Raw genomic sequence first — 22,237 nt, 5'->3', positions numbered from 1 at the left:
GGATATAGTACGGTTACTGCCCTTATAAAAGTTACCGATGACATTCGATTAGGCATGGACAGTAAACAGCTCACTGTTATGACTTTGTTGGATTTCAGCAATGCTTTCAATAGTGTTGACTTTGATGTCCTACTGAGTCAGCTGCGCTCTCTTAACGTGTCTCCTGCAGTCATTGACTTGTTTCACAGTTATCTTCGTGGTCGTCGGCAACGTATTCGTACTGATGATACTTACACGTCGTGGTGTGATATTTATGCTGGCGTACCACAGGGCGGCGTTTTATCACCGTTACTTTTCTCTATTTTCATTAATTCTATTACTCACAACCTTTCTTCTCTCTACCACATGTATGCAGACGATGTCCAAATTTACACCCAGTCGACTGTGGAAAATCTTCCGTTGGCAATCACAAGGATGAATAATGACCTCAATATCATTCTTGAATGGAGTAAAACTTTTGGTCTTAATGTCAACCCTAGTAAATCTCAAGCCATAATTATTGGCAGCCGGAAACAATTATCCAAAGTCGACTGGTCCTCCTTGCCTCTGATAATGTTTGACAATACTGTCATTCCTTATTGCGATTCCGTCAAAAACCTTGGAGTTTTCGTTGATAATTCTCTTAGCTGGACTCGCCATGTGAATGAAATCAGCAGGAAGGTGTTCGTCGCGCTGAGTTCTTTGCGTCGTCTTCGAAATTTTCTTCCCATTCCTACCAAAATTATGCTTGCACAAACTCTACTCTTTCCTATTTTGGATTATGCTGATACAAGCTTTGTGGACTTATCCGAAGACCAGTTAAATAAACTTGAGAGACTTCAAAATACCTTTATTCGGTTTATATTTGGATTACGAAAATTCGACCACGTATCGCAATTTCGTTCCCGTCTCAATTGGCTACCCATCAGACTTCGCCGGAATATGCATGTCCTGTCTATACTTTACTGTGTGTTGTTTCACCCTGTTACTCCCCCTTACCTGAAGGAAAAATTTATATTTTTAGGAAAACCCGGAGAACACCCTCGTTCTACGAAGAGACTGATTTTAAGGGTGCCCGAACATAAGTCTATTTTTTATAAAAAATCATTTACAATTCAGGCTATTACGCTCTGGAACAACCTTCCTTTAAATATTCGGGAGGCCAAAACCTTATTTATTTTTAAAAAACTTTTAAAAAATCACTTTCTGTCTCAAGTTCCTTTACGATAATGATTTCTTTTTTCTGTTTTTTTATTTTGTTAATTTATTTATTTTTTCGTTATGTTTGAAGACATCGTTTATATTCTTACTCATTGTATTTAGATTTATATATATATATATTTATTTATTTTATATGTATTGACAATATAATTTATTAATGGATATATAATTTGTGTATTCTATATTTATATTTATTTCATAGTTTTATTAATAGATTCATATTATTTTATTTATTAGTAGAGCACCACCCACCTTATATTCTATGACCTATCCTACACCGTTGGTTGCCTGGAAGAGATCGCTATGTAGCGATAAGGTCGCCAAAATTGTACGCCTGTTATATCTAGGCCATATGTTTTTCATTTGTATTTTTTTATTTCATTGTGTGGTGTACAATAAAGAATAAACTAAACTAAACTATTTTTTTGGAAAAATAATTAACATACATTCAATTAATAAAATATATTGGTAATGTATATCATACATTTAATGTGAGAAATATAATAAGTTATATAGCAACTAGACAAAATATGATGAAGTATATATCCGATACCCGACAGTACATATATATTGTTGGAAACAACCGCGTCACGATACATTCTAATTTCACGGTGTTATGTAAATAACGCAAAGTATCGCATATGTATTGTATAAACATTGCAAATTAACAAACACATACAATGGGAGGTTTCCTACACAAATGAAATCCGTATTTGCCGAACTTATCTGTCGAATAACTGGCCGCACTCACACTACACCGCTAAACTAATATATAGGAGAAGGGTGATGCCACATTTAGCGGAACGACGTCAATATCATCGCTAGTTTTGATATTTTAATGAATAAAACTCTAATAAGTGTTGATTCTCTCATTATAAGTCAAAGTTACATACGACAATCGCTGACGCTGACTTTAATATCCAACCGTCAGGTTGAATATTAAACAAAACCTGTGCACACCTGATAGACACACACAAGTATACATTTAGTGTTACAGAAAATAAATATTAAACTAATATATTCATATGAGCGAAAAGTATAAAATATTTTGCCAAACATTTTGACCGACTTAAAAAGTATATGGTTATCAATTAGGTTGTATTTTTATGTACGCTTCCTCGGAATTTTCTCATTTGTGAGCTTACTTGGAAAATATATACATATTTATTTTGTTTTTTGAAAACATGTTCAACGTGAAGTCCCATTTTAATTAGAAGAAATAATATCACCCCTAAATGTGTAAATGAACTGAAATTATACTTTTTTTAAATATACTTTACATTATTAACTATTAAACTTTTTTGTTGAAATCAAAGTATATCGATAGATCAAGTATTCATCGCGTAAACCTAATTCTACATAAATATTAAAAATACTCACCGATTTTAGGGACACCATTGGTTTAAAATAAAAATAATATCAAACGTAATATGTGGCAGCACGCCAACTACGGCGAAGCCACTAAAATGGCGCAGTCAAACAATCGCCCGTCAAATTGGGAGCTGCGGCGCAAAACAAATGAATTGTATGTAAATGAACGAGTGATTAGTGAACAGCGGTGATCGAATTATGGCATAACGAGGTCGCACTGCCTGCGGACTTTAATATACGAGTTATGGCATAACCACTAACTTATCATTTACAAACGAAAAATCGCTTTCGAATGTTTCACAACGAATTTGACATATTCGATTTGCTTTCAATTACATGTATCAATAATACACGTTATTTAAATGGTATGTTATAAGTGATTGTCTGAATAGTTTTGCCGTCAATATAATAATTGTAAAATATATGTTCTCGTTATTTGAAATGATGAAAGCATATCATCTACGCTGGGTTCGAAAATGTCCAACATTGGTTATTTTTAGACCATCTGGGTAGGTACCACTCATAGGATATTCTACCGTCGAAGAGCAATACCTGGTATTGTTGTTTTTGGGTTTGATAGATGAGTGTCCCTAACTAACTTAGTGCCTAAAGTTGGTTGGTGACATCCCATTGGCGATGTAAGAAATAGCAAAATTTCATGTTGCTGAGATGGCTAAGAAAAGAGCCGTATCTGACATATATGGCATTATCTATTTTTTTTTATGTGATATGGGACAAACGAGCAGGAGATTCACCTGATGGAAAGTGATTACCACCGCCAATGGACATCTGCAGCACCAGGGGGCAGGGAGCAGGTGCGTTGCCGGCCTTTGAAGGTTCCCTTGTCGTATCGGTTCGGAAAAACCGCCGGCGAAATCTAATATTAAAACCCATAATACGCTTGAAGTAAATAAGTATCAAATTTTTTGACTTTGATTAATCATATCACCACAATATCGTTATTTAAAAAATACACTTAAATTATAAAACTATTATAAATTATGTATCGTAAGAATGTAGAATTTTTTTTTATCTCAACGCTTCCAAACATTTGACGTGTTTCACGAAATTTGTGCGATTAATTGTCAATAACGCCTGTCGTTATAAAACGAAATCATTTCATAAATCAGCTTTTAGTATAACGACGATAAAAATTATTGACACAAATATTTGTGAAATGTAAAATATCAGTATATTCGTATAGTAATAAAATCAATAGATTCTACTAAAGAAACTATGTTTTTATTTATTTAATCCCTTAGGTATTTATTACTAGTTACTAGTACCATTTAGATAAAAAAAGTTATTGTTTTATTTTTTAGAAAAGCCAGCCTTGGGATCAACTTTTCGCATAATTCAATCTGTTTGTTGACAAAAACTGCATTAAAATACGTTGTGAAGTTCAAATGATCTACGCTATGTAGAACCTGTAATAGCCTCTCAATAGCGGAGTTTGGTGCTCATTCCACGATATAATAATAATTTTAAGCATTTAGATATTTTAAATTATTATTATATGAGACAGAAGAGTTAGAGCATATGTATGCTTATCTTTAAAATTAAACAACCGATTTCTGATGCGGTTGTTTTAATATATAGATTGATTAAAGAAGAAGGCCTAACGACTGGAAAAATATTATGATGTATAATGTAATAATTAAATTGATAGTATAATTAATGAGCCGCGCGACGCCGGGGCGGGTCGCTAGTCTCCCATAAAACATATCGAATAAATTCAACTGAAATGCTTTTAATGTCTCGTATGATCCTATCAATGGTTTACAGACCCTCGAAACTACCTCAAAGCTGATCGTCCGAGTTGCAATTAATTAATAACAAGCGGTAATTGTGGGAGGGAACTAAACCTAGCAGTAATCAAGCAGTAACGAATTTAATCACGCGACTGTCGGTCGTGAGCGATATTCGATTAATTAGAGATATCACTACCCGTGATGTATTGGATGGATGATTATATTAATTACTCGGCTCAAATTAAAACTGTAATAAATTGTAACATTTTAGTAAATAATGTAAAACTCGGACGTAAAAACGTGATTGCCTCAGGCATCTACTTTAAAATTTTTCCGAGAAAAAATTGGGCTTCTTTCTTGTACGAGAATTCGTTTTGTTGTCGAACTGTAAAATGAAAGGTCAGCGTAATGCATTATTTTTATTAAGGGTAAATATTTTAACTTCGAAATATTGTGAGTACTTTTTGAGTATTCTTCGTAAATCACTTTTAAATCGTCACATTCTGATTTGTCTACCGTGAAACTTAGACTTACAGCCTGTAAATTTTCCGCTACTGCACTAAGGTTTCTCTCTTTTGAGGAGAAGACTTGAAACATATTACATCACGCTGCTATGTTGCTGGATTCAAATGCGGATTGGAAACTTTATCTGACGTGTAACTTATCAAAATAATAATATTATTTATCCATGTAGGGTCATAAAAGCACTTTTGAGTAGTCGTTAAAGGTGTTGAATATGTAAAACAACAAATGGTACGGAAAATAGATTCTACTGAGAAGAATCGGCAAGAAACTCAATAGTGTTCTTTACTACCGTTTTAATTATAGAGTTTGTCAGAACAGTGAAATTCAATAATAATCTTTAAATCATCAAATACCGATTAATAATGTTACTTTTTGAAAGAACAAGTTAAAACGAACTCTGGAAAACTACTCTAGAAACGAATACCGTGAACCAAAAGGAATGTATTAATTTTGCGAAATCAAAAACATGTTGTCATGAGTATCCTCGTGTCTATTCAATTATTGTCACCGTTTATTTCAAAAACTAATTTATGAATACAAACAATACTGTAATCATATTCTCAAGCTATTGTAGGTACATTCTTTATTTAAAATGGTCCGAGAATCCCAAACACCAAGATTACAAATGGACCAGAAAGGTTTTATTTAACATTTAATCTACAATATCTGTAGCGTTACCCCAGAGCAAATCACTGTAAAGCATAATACTATAGAAGTAATCGAGAACTATCGACATCACTTAATTGCCAAACTTTTCTAACCACGTATGTTGTGAAGCTGAGTCTCCCAGATAAATGATGATTCCATTGAACCTTTGAGTCTAAAGTGATTCCTAGAAAGTATTAGTATTAGTGACATTTAGGTCAATACTGTTTAAAGTTATCTTCAAAATTTGCTTGGTAACGATCACAGTTCGCCTTTTGTATTTATTATTAGTAACTATTTTTTTTTTTTTACAAAATTACTTTGTGTCAGTTATAAAGCATTGCTTACATCGTCATAATGAGGTATCACTAGCAAATAATACTATATAACAAAAAAAAATAACACCAAAGGGAGATCATTTATATATAACAAAAAAGCCGAAAATTAATCCTTGTTTGGTAAGTAGGTACCACTACACAGGTAGGCTTTATTCCATTAATAGACACCGATCAATTGGTAAAGCTGACCAGACTCAAGGCATTTTAATATTGGTAGTCAGTAGGATAAACTTCATCTTGATATATGATGGTTTGGGGAACAGGGGTATATCTGTCCATAAACAAAAGCGTTGTAAGATATATTAATCATACCTTACATCATAGATGCGCCACCAACCTTATTATATGGGCTGAATATAATGGCTCACTTACCTTTAAAACCGGATCAATAGTCAAGCAACAACAACAGCATATAAATTTCCCACTGCGGGGCTAAGGCCTCCTCTGCCTTTGAGGAGAAGGTTTGGAATATATTGGTTTATGTTACAAACCTTCTCCTCAAACTTCCTTCTCCACGTTGTTCCAATGGGTTGTTGATGGAAAGTCAAGTATTCCTGCTTGACAGTAGAACATATGAAGTATGGTACTTTAGACGAGCTTGCATAAAAACCTACCACAACATACCATTAGCGATAATATGTCGCCGTGTGTAACCGGGCCTAAATTGACACAGCCTTACTTCTAATTTTTCTGCGCTCTGCTCCTATATATAAGTCTGCATACTATTCTCCATATAAACCTTAACAATGCTAAATCTCACAAGGCGTTCACGTCTTCATATATAATATAGGAAATGACGTCTGTGGATCACAAATGATTGCCAATAAAATTAATGACATTTACGGTAACAGCGAGTACTCTGAGCTAGTCAATAATGATTAAACATCAATGATATTAATCACACCGACTGGCCACGGGACGTGATAATCGATAACCACCTCATTGGTCAAGTGAGTTAGTTATAACGATGTCGATTCTGAGCACAGGGATTCAAATCCTGGTCTCTCTACGGTTACGACATATCGTTTCGGACATTAGGAGTGAAATATCTTCAGCGAAAATGGGTTGGAAAATCACAAAATTAATAAATAACACAATTATATTTTTTATTATTGCTTATTGGAATTCAAATTATTATAAATATTCCATTGTCAAAAGCAAATATTAGTTTATTCGAAAGTAAGTAATAATTGAATTACGAGGTTCAGGTGACTTCACTATAAAAAAAACATGTTTAAATGGGATTTATTTAATTTAGGGAGTGTATTTCAATCACGAGGTGTTTGTATTTCAAGTGCATACCTTATTAATACTCGTGTTCGATATGATAATCTATAAAATTATTACGTCTTACAGATTTACTTCCAACATCTCAGCATTACACCACCCGATTGCTATAGATTGATTAACGCATAGAATAGTCCCCTACCCTGTAATCATACTAAAGTTTAGTAGCAAAAAATCATTAATTGACACTGTAGACAAGAAATTCAAATGTGAAAGACAGTACAAAAGAAATTTTAGTAAATTAAATTGGTTTTGTACAAATTATTATAATAAACTGCTCCATATAAAACAAAAATAATACATATGGGTAAAATCTATAACACCACAATTTATTGAGCTAAATTTTTGACTAATTTAACGCTAATAACGCTCCGTGGTTTAATAAAATAAATGTAGTTCAATTTCATAATTAAATTGAGGTACACATTCCCGCAGTCGGTAGGATTCGAACCTACGCTCCCAGAGGGAATCTGATTTCTAGTCAGACGCCTTAACCGCTCGGCCACGACTGCTACATTTAGAGTTCCCAAAATTAATAAAATATGTGTAATAACGGCTCACAATCTGTGTTATTACACTTCAAGGCTTACTTTCACTTGATGTATTACAAAATTAAACGCTCTTTATTACTCTTACTTGTAAGAGGTGTTGGTAAAACTTTGTGTAAATGCATGTGGGTACCACTAACCTACCACCAATGATAATTTAAAGTTTGAAGGGTGAGTAAGCCAGTGCATCTAGTGTCACAAGGGACATAACATCTCAGTTCAAGAGGTTAAGGAAATATTATTCGGTTCGATCGACACCGTATAAAATTCTTTGAAAAGTGGAGACCACGTATCAAAAGGTACCCTATTTGCCTGTCCTAAAATAGTAAAAATAAATGTAACCCATGCTACCTCGTTCAAGTTTTGTAATTTCTTTTGAAAAATGTACAGATCGTTCATCTCAGCTCACGCTAATTTAAAAAAATATATTTTAACATTACTATTTATATTCTAATTTTTAAACATTTTGAAAACCTAAAACGGTATATAACTTGTTCATTATTTTAAATATGTGCCCAGATATCCCCGATGACAACATTTTTATTACAACGCTTCTATTTCATTTCACTATCGTATGATCGCAAATTAAAAACAGATAATTTGATTCAATCATTTTAAAAACTAATACCAAACGAATAATAACTTAAAATTTGTAGCGATAAGGTTGGTTTTCCTTCGATAGAGCTCACGAAAAATTAATAAAACTAATTTGTTTGACTTTCATACAGGTAACGCCGCGTAGATGGATTCGATTAAAAATCGCGATGGTATTTTTAATAAAGCTCGAAACGAAGTATGCCTTTGAGTACGACGTGATTGACAACTCACTTTTCTCCCTCTACGCCAAATAAGAGAATATTCACGAAGATGCTGTAAAACGAATTTTGATTACAAAACAACACCATAAGAATCGGTCTCTACTAATTTCGATATTTCTTCGCTATTGTTTTATTATCTATCATCAATTTCTTTTTGTTATTTTGAATCGTGGTTTAATATTTTTTATATTAAGGAAAGGTTACTCTAAGTCTTTAATTGTGATTTTTTTTCATAGTTTATTTTATTGAAAGAACAAAAAGAAATCCGCAGTCGGTAGGATTCGAACCTACGCTCCCAGAGGGAATCTGATTTCTAGTCAGACGCCTTAACCGCTCGGCCACGACTGCTCACATTCGCTCTGACAAAAATAACTTTCACAAACGTACGCTTAATATTTTTAAAGATACTTTCAAAAAGAAACTATACCAGTAGATAAACACCGGCTTGCGGCAATCGTCGTATATATTTTATGTAATGTATTAAAACTGTTGGCAAATTATACGCCAGGCGCTACTTTCAAATTACAGATTTGAACTCTAAACAAGCACTTACTTACCAGTTACAATAAAGAAGAAGACCAATAATTTTTGTTTTTTCCTCATTTTGTCGTGACAAATTAAAGTAAATAAACCTTTATACATATACTCTGCATATAAATGCGCGTATACACTACCTTATTATTTCTGTAAAAAATTCTGTTGATCAAAAATAATTAATTTTATGACAAATACAATGTAAAATTTGTAATATTGACTAGATTAATTTTATCAGTAAATATTTTGTTGCGGCTTTAGATAAAGGAATTTGCTTAGATTATATTAAGTAGATATATTTATTACTAAACAATTATGTGTTCTATTTTTAAATCGTTGTAAAATTAACAATTCGAAGAAAGAGATTCCAGTGACAGGTCAGTCTAAAACATGATAAATTAAACGTTTATTAAAATGTAAAATTAATGACGCTTAAGCCGAGATGGCTCAGAACACGTGAATCTTAACCGAATATTACGTATTTAAACAAAATAAGCTCTACTAAGTTAATACATCTCATGTTTGGCAGTGAAGGAAAACAGCAGGAGGAATCCAGCATGATCCCGAAGGATATTGCTGGATGGGAAAAAAATCACTGATTAATGTATATTCACTTGCACATTCACACACGCACACAAATACACAAACACACACCTTATTGCTTGGAATAAATAATTTAGTTTTATATCATTATTATTTATATACCACTTGTATATACACGTATAATTTTAAATAAGTAAATTTTCGGTATACACATGTTTGTGATCATGCAAATAATATTGTATCAATTGAGAAATGCGGGCAACATAGCCTTAAGGAGGTTTTATTTTTTTTAAGACAACAGTTTTCGCTGATGTATGATATTATGCTGATAAAATTTTCTTTTTTTGTCTATAGACAAAAAATAATTAACTAATCAGTCATTTACAGACTACCATTTTACTAACAATGCAATTATATATAAAACATTTTGTTATCACTTACATATTAATAAGACTTTCCTGTAAATGCTCTAAATTCGCGGCAGAACAGGGTCGTAAAATGTCAGAAGCTGTTATGCAATAGTGACTCTAAAAATATTTTTTGAAGGATTAATCCATCAAAACACCATAACACCGTAAGATTTACAATACTTATTAAATGAAATACGAAGTGAGTTTCTAAAATGCACAGCACTGATTTCTTAGTTCTATTTTTCTGTTTCCAATATGTATTCTTTACTAATAACCCCGTGCTTACAGCCAAGCAGCAGATTATGTTATTTCTGAATAAAGATGAAATGCTGAAATGTTGTTTGAGGAAATTTTAAGCCCGACATACATTGCGACATACACAATGTCAAAGTCCAATGTACATGTTTACGCCGCACATAATTACCAAGTCGTAATTAAAGTCTCATTAAAACTTTACATCAAACGTAATTGCAAATTATATTATAATAATATAATATGTACGACCCGAATTTTATTCAAAATATATTAATTACAAACAGGCTCATTCTGTATATAGAACACAAAAATGGCATGATAAACAGGGCATATGTTGAAGGAAGGGCAAGAGAAGTGGACCCGTATAATAACAGAGTGGTATCCAAGTGACAGTAAAAGAAGCAAAGGTGGACAAACAAAAAGATGGGAAGATGATCTGAACAAGGTGGCTGGTAAGGAATGCATCAGAGTTGCAAGGGACAGAGAAAAGTGGAAATCTTTGGAGGAGGCCTAAGTCGAAAGACAAGCTGTTGCAGAAAATAATCACCCGAACGCCGTTAGCTTAGAATAATTACGTATAATAAACGTTTAGATATAATTAGATTAAGTTATAGTAAAGTTATGTTTTGTGGATTTACAGCAATAAAGGCTAATTTTATTTTATTTTTATAATTACAAAAAAGCCTAACTTATAAGTGACTAATCAATTAATTCTAGGTTCAGGATGTAATCTGGGCGTTGTAGTTCTAAACTAGAGGCCACTGGTTGGTTCTCGAATATAACTTTGACTTAATCTTAAACCGACTCCAACTAAAACACTACGATAATAAATACGATACTAAATTAGGGGTGTCACTTTAAGTGAGGCAACGGAGCCAGCGATTTGTGTATTTATTTTTACCGGTTTATATTTAGAACACATTTAAAATTAGGGTGTCATTTTAATGATTTATATTTCAAAATTATTTGTATGGCGAATACAAATACATAATGCTTATTTTAATTTTTCTTTATAATAAATACCTATTCCTTCTCTACCTGTATGTATGTTTACTCACCAACACATTTCCTCAAAAACAGCTTCAAACAGAAAATCCGTTAAGCATTCTCTTTCGATGAATAAATATATTTGATACAATTTTTTAGTTACATTTTATATAGAGTTAAATATAATTTTGGTTAAAAGAACAAGCTATCGACAGCTTACAACCAATGTTGGTCAAAGTTTTAAATAGCCTGGCTTGTTTCCAACTTATTTCTCACTTTACACGCGGTTTCGTTTTTAACTTTAAACGTTGTTTTTATCTGTGTGTTTGGTGAAACATGAACATGGAAACCCCTTGTATGTTTTTGATCGTAAAACCTCTAAAGTCGAAAGTTAGGGGATGCGCCAATAAATTCAAGTTATAAAGTTTCCTAATATATTTTTTAAATAAAGATTCGATGAATTTCCACGTATGCAACACGAGAGATCGCAGTGGGAAGTCTTCGAAGTTCTTCGCATATTTAAGAATGAAGTGGCTGATGAATATGCTGTTTCAATAAAAAAAAATATTTTCATTATTTATACATACGCATCTTCAAACATTCATGAAGATTTACATTTCATTTATTTCTGACAGTTCGAAATTCAGCTAAATTTATACATAATATATTTAGAGTATTCTGTTCCTGTTGATACTTTGATTAAAAATAATATTGATGTCTTACATTTATTTAACATTTTATCTGTTATTTTACAATAAGTTTATGATTTATAATCATAACGAATCATATTTTTTAATAATGAAAGAAAGTAATAGCCAATGAAAGTCAGGAAACAATGAAACAATGGCAATTATAAAGTTGGAAGTAGGGGCTCTAGGAAGTTGGAATATCTCATTGTAAACTCAATAGAAGTAATACATTTCCATATTTAAAAAACCAGTGTAAAATTATTAAAATAAAAAATATTGTCAATCAACGTATCATACCGAGCACTCATCTTTCGTAGCCCCGCCGCTAAGCACACTTTGATACTGGGCTTACAGAGGCCTATTCGCCTTATTTACGAGGTCCGTTAAACAGTTTAGGAGTTACGCAGTTCGTTACAGTTTTAACCTCGGAACAGATGGAGATTACTGACCAATGAGTCGTTTTAAATGATCCTTGTTTTAAAGTAAATATATAAATTAAGTGACCCCAATTATATCGTAAGTCACAGACAGTCCCATTCAAATGTTACGCGGCCTTCGTGCTGTCGTTTCGTAGCAGTTTATTCGATATCCGAAAACAGTTGCTAAACTTAAGTTAGGACTGTATAAGTCAAATCAAAGTCAACTTTGTTCAAGTAGGCTGTTAAAAGCTCTTTTTGTATTATTATTTTATTAAATGTTAAGCTCTACTTCTACAACCTAAACTAAGATTATAAAGAAGTAAGTGTGTTTGTTACAATCACCGATACTAATAATCTAATTCTAAAATATGTTTCATTGATAGATATTATTACATATATCTACATAATTCCTGTGTGTGAGTGTAATAGATTACATTAATATCATACTCTTAATAAATACTAAATAATAATGAGTTTTTTGACAGTTTTTCTCCGTAGAATCTACTTCCGAACTGGTGGTAGCTTCACTGATATACTTATTAAATGACAATTCAAAAATGCTTGTTAAGGCCTACTTGAATAAAGTATATTTGTATTTTTTGAATAAAATGCCCAGGCAAAAGTACGAAGTCGGGATGGATCGCTAGCTTTTTATAAAAAATAACAGGAACTACAATAAAAATGTAATCTAATCATTACAATGAAATTACAATTGACGAAGATAAGGATTTATGTCAACAGAAAAAAGGCAAATCCTTTAAATTGTAATCTTAATCTATATCCAATTATGGATGACTTTATCTAACTATCTAACTTATTATATTTCTTCTAATAACCTTCAATCTAATATGTTTTCAGTAAAATAATTAAATAATTTAGAGCATAAAAAATAAAAATATTGTGTAATAAACAAACTAGTTATTTATTTACTAGTTTCATCAAATTCTGGTCAGAATTGGCGAAGTTGAAATGAACATAATGTGTATTACTTACATACAGAACCCTTCTGGACGTATAATATATATAACTTAACCTCCTATCTCTAAACTTCTAGAATCAATCCTTTAACTCTTCTTTAAGGCATTTCTTGAGTCTGAGTAGACCAGTTATTTGGTAAAGTATTACATTGGAGGTCAGGCATGCTTCAAGCCAAATTTTAACAATATGTTGTCTGTGATTTAGACGTAAACACAAATTAAGCACATTAATATAGAGTGGTGCTTGTCTGGGTTTGAAGTCGCAATCATCGGCTGAGATGCTCACGTTGTAACCACTGGACCTGGTAAACACTGGAACTGGTAAATAGACAGAAAGATGTATTCTCACATTTATATTATGATTTTATTATATGTATTATCTTAATCTAAGATATCGAAATGTAAACGATTTTAGGTCGAGTTTCAATCCGGGTCCGGAAATACAACTACCGGCACCAGTTGCCCGGTTTGTCCGGATAATTGGCTTACCCGGCTTGGCCGTATATACCGAATACAGTCAAAGGAGACATTGCTACTGTACAATGTGTACACGCCTACATGTCATAAATACATGTACTATAAAATGCGCATATACTGTAAATATTCGAGACAGGCTTTTAAAATGTCGAATGAAATTAAAATGACAGTGATGAACTGAAAACGTAACGTGAATCTTAACCAAAGGATTAAAGCGAAGCGAACGCCACGAACACGCCACACGCCACAAGAGTCGAGATGGCCCAGTGGTTAGAACGCGTGCATCTTAACCGATGATTGCGGGTTCAAACCCAGGCAAGCACCGCTGATTCATGTGCTTAATTTGTCTTTATAATTCATCTCGTGCTCAGCGGTGAAGGAAAACATCGTGAGGAAACCTGCATGTGACAAATTTCATAGAAATTCTGCCACATATGTATTCCACCAACCCACATTGGAACAGCGTGGTGGAATATGTTCCAAACCTTCTCCTCAAAGGGAGAGGAGGCCTTTAGCCCAGGAGTGGGAATTTTCAGGCTGTTGTTGTTTTTGTTTTTCTGTTGAACGCCACTGAATTTTCATTCGCATAATTTGGGCTTATAGTTAATCTTGTGATCAATCATAAAGGAAAATGTGAGTGTGCAGAACGTCTGCAGTTCCCAAACTCTCACGCCTTAGAACGTAAAGCCGATGCTGCACTCTTTCCGCTCGGATTATAAGAGTGAAAGATTAAAGCCACTTGTGAATATGTACTCGTTTTATATGTACAACGCAATTAGCTTGAAAATGACTTCCAGACAAATCAGTCGCGAGGTCATCATCATCTTTACATCACTTCACTACATAAACTTCAAGTAGCCTATTTACCTTCTAAGTAATAATTTAAAAAAATAATAAAAATATACCTCTAGTACTCGAAAATACTAAAAATTAAATTATAAAAATTTTCATTCTTTTTTATCACTCTTAGTAATATTTATTGGGTAATATTTTTTCAAATCTTAATGAGAAGTGTAAAACATATCCAAAAAAAAAGAATTTTCCAAATCGGTTCATAAATATAGGTGTTCAAAGTTAAAAAAAACAAAGCTAAAGAGGTGGGATTGAATGAATAACCTACTTCTTGTTTTAAAGTCAATTAAAAACAAAAGTATTCTATATTCAAATATAATTACGGTTTACTATATTTTAACCTTGATTAGAGTCGAAAATTTTAAAAGCTCTACAAAGTTAATTCTTTGTTAATTTACATCTATTAGAGCCTACAAGTTAGCTCGTGCGCTTTGATAAAAGCCTTGCACTTAGTTATCCCATGGGAACCATTTCATCGACCGGGATAAAATGTATCCCATGTCCAATTGGTCCCAGGGTAGAATGGAAAGAGCAATAAGTCAAGGCATCAAGTAGAAAAGACCAAAAGTACAATGACTAAAAACCTAATCCTTTATCATTATAAATTAATAAACATGACGTAATAAAAAAAGTATGACGATAGAATGCCTTTTTAATACATGTTAATTTATACAGGTTGTATATATCGGTGTTGGTAACGTAAGTTATTTATTTAACGAGTCCAAAGGAACTATTGATTTCTCTCGAGCTTTTCTACATAGCTTCATATTTAGTATAATCTTATAAAATAAAGATTAAAAAGTGTGTTTTAGTGAGTAAACACTTTATTTCAATTTAAATTAAAACTGAATTTACAAAATTAAGTTTAAAACACAGGTTGTTTATAATTTATTAATATGAGAGACAAATTGAAGAAAAGAGTGACTACTTTTTAAAAGCCACGTCAAAGAAATATTAATTTTCAAACAAATAAATTCTAATCCCGCAAATACTGTAAAAATATCCGCAGTCGGTAGGATTCGAACCTACGCTCCCAGAGGGAATCTGATTTCTAGTCAGACGCCTTAACCGCTCGGCCACGACTGCCTTACGCTTTTGTTCACAAGCGAGGTAATATTGATCCACAATCGTACTAATCGATATTAATAATTGTATACTTTTGATACTACAATATGTACATAAGAGTTCTGGTCTTTATTAAAAAGCAAAAGACCTTGTCTCATTGCCTCCATTGAGACATCAGACATCAGATATAAATTTTACTGAGTGAAAATGTTGCCTGAGTTACACCACCAGACGGTCAGGATTTGTTTCGTATTTTTTTTTTATTTCTGTATGTATATACAATATTGTATAACTAACTAGCGACCCGCCCGGCTTCGCACGGGTGCAATACTCATACTATATATACTACAGAATTTGTTTATTTACAACATCCCATTAGAAAGTTTTAGAATTATCAGTGTTACTTAACTATATTGTCTATGTATTATATATAAAAAACCTTCCTCTTGAATCACTCTATCTATTAAAACCACATCAAAATCCGTTGCCTAGTTTTAAAGATTTAAGCATACAGAGGGATATATGGACAGAAAAAGCAACTTTGTTTTATTTGTAAAAATGTAAAGATTATCTGCACGAAGGCCTGAATATAAATATTTTTAGTGTTTGAAAAAGTTAATTAGCTGACTTCAAAAGGAATGAGATTAACAATTCGGCCTTATTTTTTTGTATGTATTTTCCTTGATGGCTGGACTGCTATCCCGATTGTAAGTCGACTTTGATGATTATTTTATTATTCATTAGATTATACTTCAACGGTCAAATTTAAGAGTAAAACTCACGTGAATTTTCCTGTTTATGTATTTTACTGAATACCTTCGCTCATTGTCAACCGAGTAGCCATTTTGAGGCAAATAAGGTCAAAATGACAAAACAAAACAAACACATATTATTATAATAATATAATCAAAGAAGTATTTTTTGACAAACTGAAATCTTAAAACGTATTTCATTATGAAGTATATGAAAGTGAACCGTATACGAGATAACATCACGTACATTACTCTGATCCCAATGTAAGTAGCTAAAGCACTTGTGTTATTGAAAATCAGAAGTTACGACGGTACCACAAAAACCCAGACCCAATACAACATAGAAAACTAATGATAATCTACATCGACTCAGCCGGGAATGGAACCCAGGACCTCGGAGTGGCGTACCAATGAAAACCGGTGTACACACCACTCGACCACGGAGGTCGTCAAAGATATATATGTATGGTATGTATAGTACATAAAAGTTGTTATATAATTTATGAGAAAACACATTTATTATTATTATTATTTGAATTACTTTTTAAATGCAAGCTACTATTTTGTTTGTGTGACCATAATATTTTAGTTTGAAACATTCGTAATGCAAGACCAATTGTAAGGTAAACATTTTTTACAGCGCATGTGTATGAGCGTAGTTACCACTTACCATCAGGTGGGCCATTTATGCCTTCACTAACCTAATTTACAAATATACTTATATAAATTATAATGTCATAAAATAAATATTCATTATATACTTTTGGGTAGTTAAAAAACTAAATAGTAGGTATATAATGTTTTTGTACTTCATCACAGACCACGAGCTAAAGAATTACAAACATAAGACAAAATAAGACATGAAATTTCAAACCTACTTATTCGGAATAAAATTTCAAACGATTGAAATACGCGTATTGTATACTGGACTCACTCTCCGCCCTTTTTAAATAAAGATATAAATTAGATCATAGATCAAGATAAATAAATTTCAAAAATATCTGTAAAGGGAAAGTAAAACTTCTGGGTTATTTATAATAAAATAAGCATCATTATTAATACACCCTCTATTAAGACAGTGCTTTTATGTAGGCAATCTTTATAACTTTTAATTTAACTTTAAGAGTTTTTTGAACGAACTTTTATTTTCGAATAAATAAACGTTAAATGTTTAATGAATAATTCATTGAACGAGTTATTTAGGGGTTGTTTGGAAAATAAGAAAATTAAATGGATTAAAGACTTTGCCGAGGGAACCCTTTATTTCAAGGGGTGTTGATTTATATACGAGTAGGAACAGCTAGACGAGATATCCGCCCTGGCATGATTGTACAAAGATTCACCAACCCAAATTGGGATAACATGGTGGAGAAGTTCCGAACCATCTACTGAAAAGGGTGATATAGTCCTTCTGAAGCAGTGGGATATTGACAGACATTTATTTTACTTATATATACTTAGTTTTGCCTGCTTCGTTGTTTACTTACTTCGTTTTTTGAATTTCGAACCCGTGGATCTTGATAAAAGGTTTTGGGTTGAAACCCTTACAAGGCTACCTAGTTTTCAAGTGCTTCATTTATATTTATAATGTCACTTCGTGCTGGCGTATATAAATATCTCGAGATAACAAGGATTTGGAATCTTTCGAAAGATATTGATTTATGAATAACTAACCTGCTTACCATGTACATGTACATTTTATTTACCCAAAACCTTTTATCAAGATCCACGTGTTCGAAATTCAAAAAAAGAAGTATTTATCAAGTAAACTCATAAGAGGACTTTTGTCCCGTACATTACAGTATAGGATTGAAATATATATAAAGCTACCATTACCTCGAAACGTAGATACTCCTAAGAAGAACCAACAACAAACTCAGTGGTTACACTTTTCAATCATTTTAATTATAGAGTTTAAATTAAATTTGTGTATACGAGTATATATCTTGGCTGGCAATTAAGGAAAAGGAATTCCTCGCTTTTATATCCTCAAAATATAATTCCAACTTCATCATCTTTTTTCAGTGACTTGTGAAAGATAAGTATGAAATTATCGTTACTGTTCAGATTATTTGGATTAGTTTGGATTAGTCGGGTATTTAGTGTCAGTTGTGTATAATCCTAACTAACATTATGAACGGTAAAGTGAGCGCGTTTGTAACGCTTTTACTTCTTAACTACTCAACCGATCATCAGGAAATATTACATACACATTTTGCAGGGGTATGAAATTGGAAATAAATCACCTGACAACCCTTCTCAATTCTGAACGAAGCCACGGGCAGAAACTTGTTACATATCATGAAGTGTAGATGACATATATAAACTGTAGTTTTAGTTTAAAGATTTTTTTTATAACCATGACTACATGGGTCTTTATCGCCCTTAGGCAATAGAGCTGATAGAAATCTTAAGAATACCTTACATCACCAATGCACCACCAACCTTGAGAAGTAGGGTGTTATGTCTCTTGTACCTGTAGTTACACTCACCCTTCAACCGGCAGGCAACGACACTAAGTATCACTCCATAGAATATATACATACCTACCCTGATGGGCTTTACAAAAAACCGTACCATAAAGAAGGTAATGCTCTATTTATGATTTAATAGTAAACAATGGAAAATAAATAACAGCAAACTAAAAACATATTAATAGAAACAATAATCTCACGCAGTGCGGAAAACTTTCAGGAAGTTAGTTGGGATCGTTTAGGAAGTTTGTGTAGCAAAAGTTGTGACGTAGTTTCATGTCGGAAGAGGGACGCGCTTTCGCTAGCAATGCGACGACGAGTCAGCGCTTCACCTTAGAACTGCGTCACACTGACGAGCTACAACGTTGCGTAGAGGTGTCAGGGAAAAAAATTAAGTGACAGATACTTTATATTAAATTGATTAACGCGGACGAAGGGGTATGAAATTTGGTACAGTTTAAGTTTTGTAGCTAAAAAGCGCATTTTCTATGACAAACAGAAATTCATTTAATTTTGCACACATTACCAGGCGTTTAATACACACTAACACAGACTAATAATAATGTAAGACTACCACTAATACGACCAATTACTCGCAATTTAAAAATTTGTTTTTTTTTATTGTAATGACCCTATTATATTTCAAACTGTTGTTTAGAATAACCAATGAGTTTCTTGCTGGTTATTTCCAGTAGAATCGACATTTCAAACCAGTGTTCCGAAAAAGGGCTTTAAAACCTACTTGCTAGCTGAACTTTTTTATTCGTAAAAATGCAATAGTCAATTAACTAGTCTTCGACAATATTGGTCTTGATGACAAAAATTTGATCTGGACAATCAGTTAGTTACTCAGTGGTATATAGAGAGAGTCCCGATAAATATATACGCACAAAGAATCGTTCTTAGCGCACTGGCAATTTGATGTGACCAAGCTTTAGGCTTCGTCGAGTCATTCAGTTTCCTTCATAATATTTGGATGAATTATGATCACGGTTCCCTTACTTATTTGTTGTGATTTTAGTAGATTTGTTCACGTTTGTGAAGAATACGTTCATTTGGAATAATTATATTTTATTTACTGGAACACTCTTTAAGAACTAATTTAAGTAGGACGCTGTTATCGAATATAGCACCACCCACGTTTAATTACATGAATTTTAATTCATTATAAACCGAATTTTCTTTGAACATTGAAAAAAAATGCTTCTAATTAATGATAAGAATTAAAACAGTGTGTCAAATAATTAGGAATAAAGTTACAGGGAAGTGGGCGTACGTCAGAGGGTACGTGATCGAAGACATACGTGATTGAGCCCTATTCTCTAACATTCAGCTTTAATCAACGAGATAAGTTTTCACACTAGTGAGTAATAAAAAAAAAACCTGAATAACCTTTATTGATTTTCTAATCAACGTATTTCTTCATGGCTTTCTTAATCGAAATGGATATATACGATAAAGACCTATTCTTTTAAAAAGACTACTCGACGGTATATTTAGTTTTGATTCGGTTTAATCATAATTATAATTACATATAATAAATTAACATAAGAATTAATAGCATTAAATCCTTAAATATATACAAACATGAAATAAAACTAGTTACTGTATAAATCTTAACCGCGTGGAATGGTGGCAAGAATGCTAGCAGCATTTCCCCGTTGAATCGCAATTCCGATCCTCTGGGCAAAAAACAAACCAGCCCCCCTGTCACCATAGAGGCAATGAGGCGAGGTGTTATACTTTTGATGAAAAAAATTCTTTTAAATATATTTAGTTAGAGCCATGTACTTTACATCGATCTAACTAAATCAGTCAAATTTCACACAGATTCTCTAACCTGAATATCATAATGTTACAAATGAGCAATTTGTCTTATAGGTGAACTTATATGTCGGGTATTGCGCTACTTGTGCGTATTATATTTACTCCACTTCACGTATTATGGATTTTATAAGGGACTCATTGTTTGAAAAATATGTGATCTTAAGAAATATTGCGATTAACAAATATAATTAAACGTTAAATAATTAATGACGCTGATAGGTTATGCGGCATTTAATATTGGTTGTATTAAAATATGAGCTAGATGGACAACGAATATTAAAAAAAGTGAATTAATAAAAGCAAACATTAAAAAAAATTGTATATTGACATTTCAAAAGTTCTTGAAATAAAATAATTGAAGTTTTAGATCACAATGCTATAGACTATGCTTTAGTTTACACCAACAGAGTTAATTAATGTATCTTACATTAATAAACAGATAATAAAATTGATAGTTTGTATAAAAGAGGATCTTGTCACTAAGAGAACTTTTCCAGATAACCTTTGAATAAAGCACTGTAAACAACAAGAACAGAAGACAACAAGTCTTCTGTGCTTCTCATAAGACTTTGTATTTTTAAATGTTAAAAAGGAGTAACTATTGAGTTCGTTGACGGTTCTTCTCAGCGTAATCTGAATTCGGAACCGGTAGTAGTTTCACTTAATATAGTTTGTTAAAGACTCAAAAGTTCTTGTAAAAGTCTACTTGAACAAAGTATATTTAGATTTAGAATTTTTGATTTTATATCGTTTCTACTAGAGTTACTATTGGCTGCTCATGATTTAAGTGTCTGTAGCGAAGGTAGACTGGTTACAATATTTTTATACAATATTAGAAACCCTACTATCTGATACTAAATAACCAACAAAATTATTTTTCTACGACATTACTTTAGAAACCTCTAATATAATCAATTTTTCTCTGCTATATTGTGCGTGTATTATACATATTAACCTTCCTCTTGCATCAATCTATCTAATTTAAAAAACCGAATCAAATATCGTTATTTAATTTTAAATAACAAAGCATACAGAGGGGCAGACAACGGTAGGCGACTTTGTTTTAGAATATGTAATGAAACGATGCTGATTAACTAAACAATTATGTTATAACCCAACTTTGATTAGTTTAGGTTAAATATTATATTATAAATAAAAGTTTTAGAATATTATTAGTATAATAGTAGTAGTTTTTGTTTATTTTCTAAAGAGACTAGACTTACACTATGAAGGGAAGATGTATCGACCGAACGTCATTCAGGTCGCTGATTAAGCGGCGGCTTAGTACAAGACTATTTACTATTTATTTAGCTAGTTATCTGCGATAGGTATTTGTTGCTCCAGTATATATTGCTGCAGATCATGATCATGAGCTCCTTGGTCCAACAAAATTATTTGAATTTTCTGCCAGATATCCAGAATATGGAAGTTAGCAATGTATGCATATTCATGATCTGGTGTATTCCTTTTGGATTGAAATAGCATTGTGTAAT

At 32.4% G+C, this 22,237-nt stretch overlaps 3 non-coding genes across 3 annotated transcripts; all 3 read right to left on the bottom strand.

Moving 5' to 3' along the window:
• Positions 1-7,547: 7,547 nt before the first annotated feature.
• Positions 7,548-7,629, bottom strand: Trnas-aga. The gene has a single exon. It is a non-coding gene; the product is annotated as a tRNA-Ser (tRNA).
• Positions 7,630-8,749: 1,120 nt separating this feature from the next.
• On the bottom strand, positions 8,750-8,831 carry Trnas-aga. Its single transcript has one exon. It is a non-coding gene; the product is annotated as a tRNA-Ser (tRNA).
• A 6,799-nt stretch (positions 8,832-15,630) lies between these two features.
• Trnas-aga lies at positions 15,631-15,712 on the bottom strand. Its single transcript has one exon. It is a non-coding gene; the product is annotated as a tRNA-Ser (tRNA).
• Positions 15,713-22,237: the final 6,525 nt, after the last annotated feature.

The sequence above is a fragment of the Vanessa cardui genome, chromosome 7 (assembly GCF_905220365.1).
Source record: "Vanessa cardui chromosome 7, ilVanCard2.1, whole genome shotgun sequence".
Taxonomy (NCBI): Eukaryota; Metazoa; Arthropoda; class Insecta; order Lepidoptera; family Nymphalidae; genus Vanessa; species Vanessa cardui.
The sequence above is the reverse complement of the archived record's forward strand: the minus strand, read 5'-3'. Positions and strand labels throughout refer to the sequence as shown.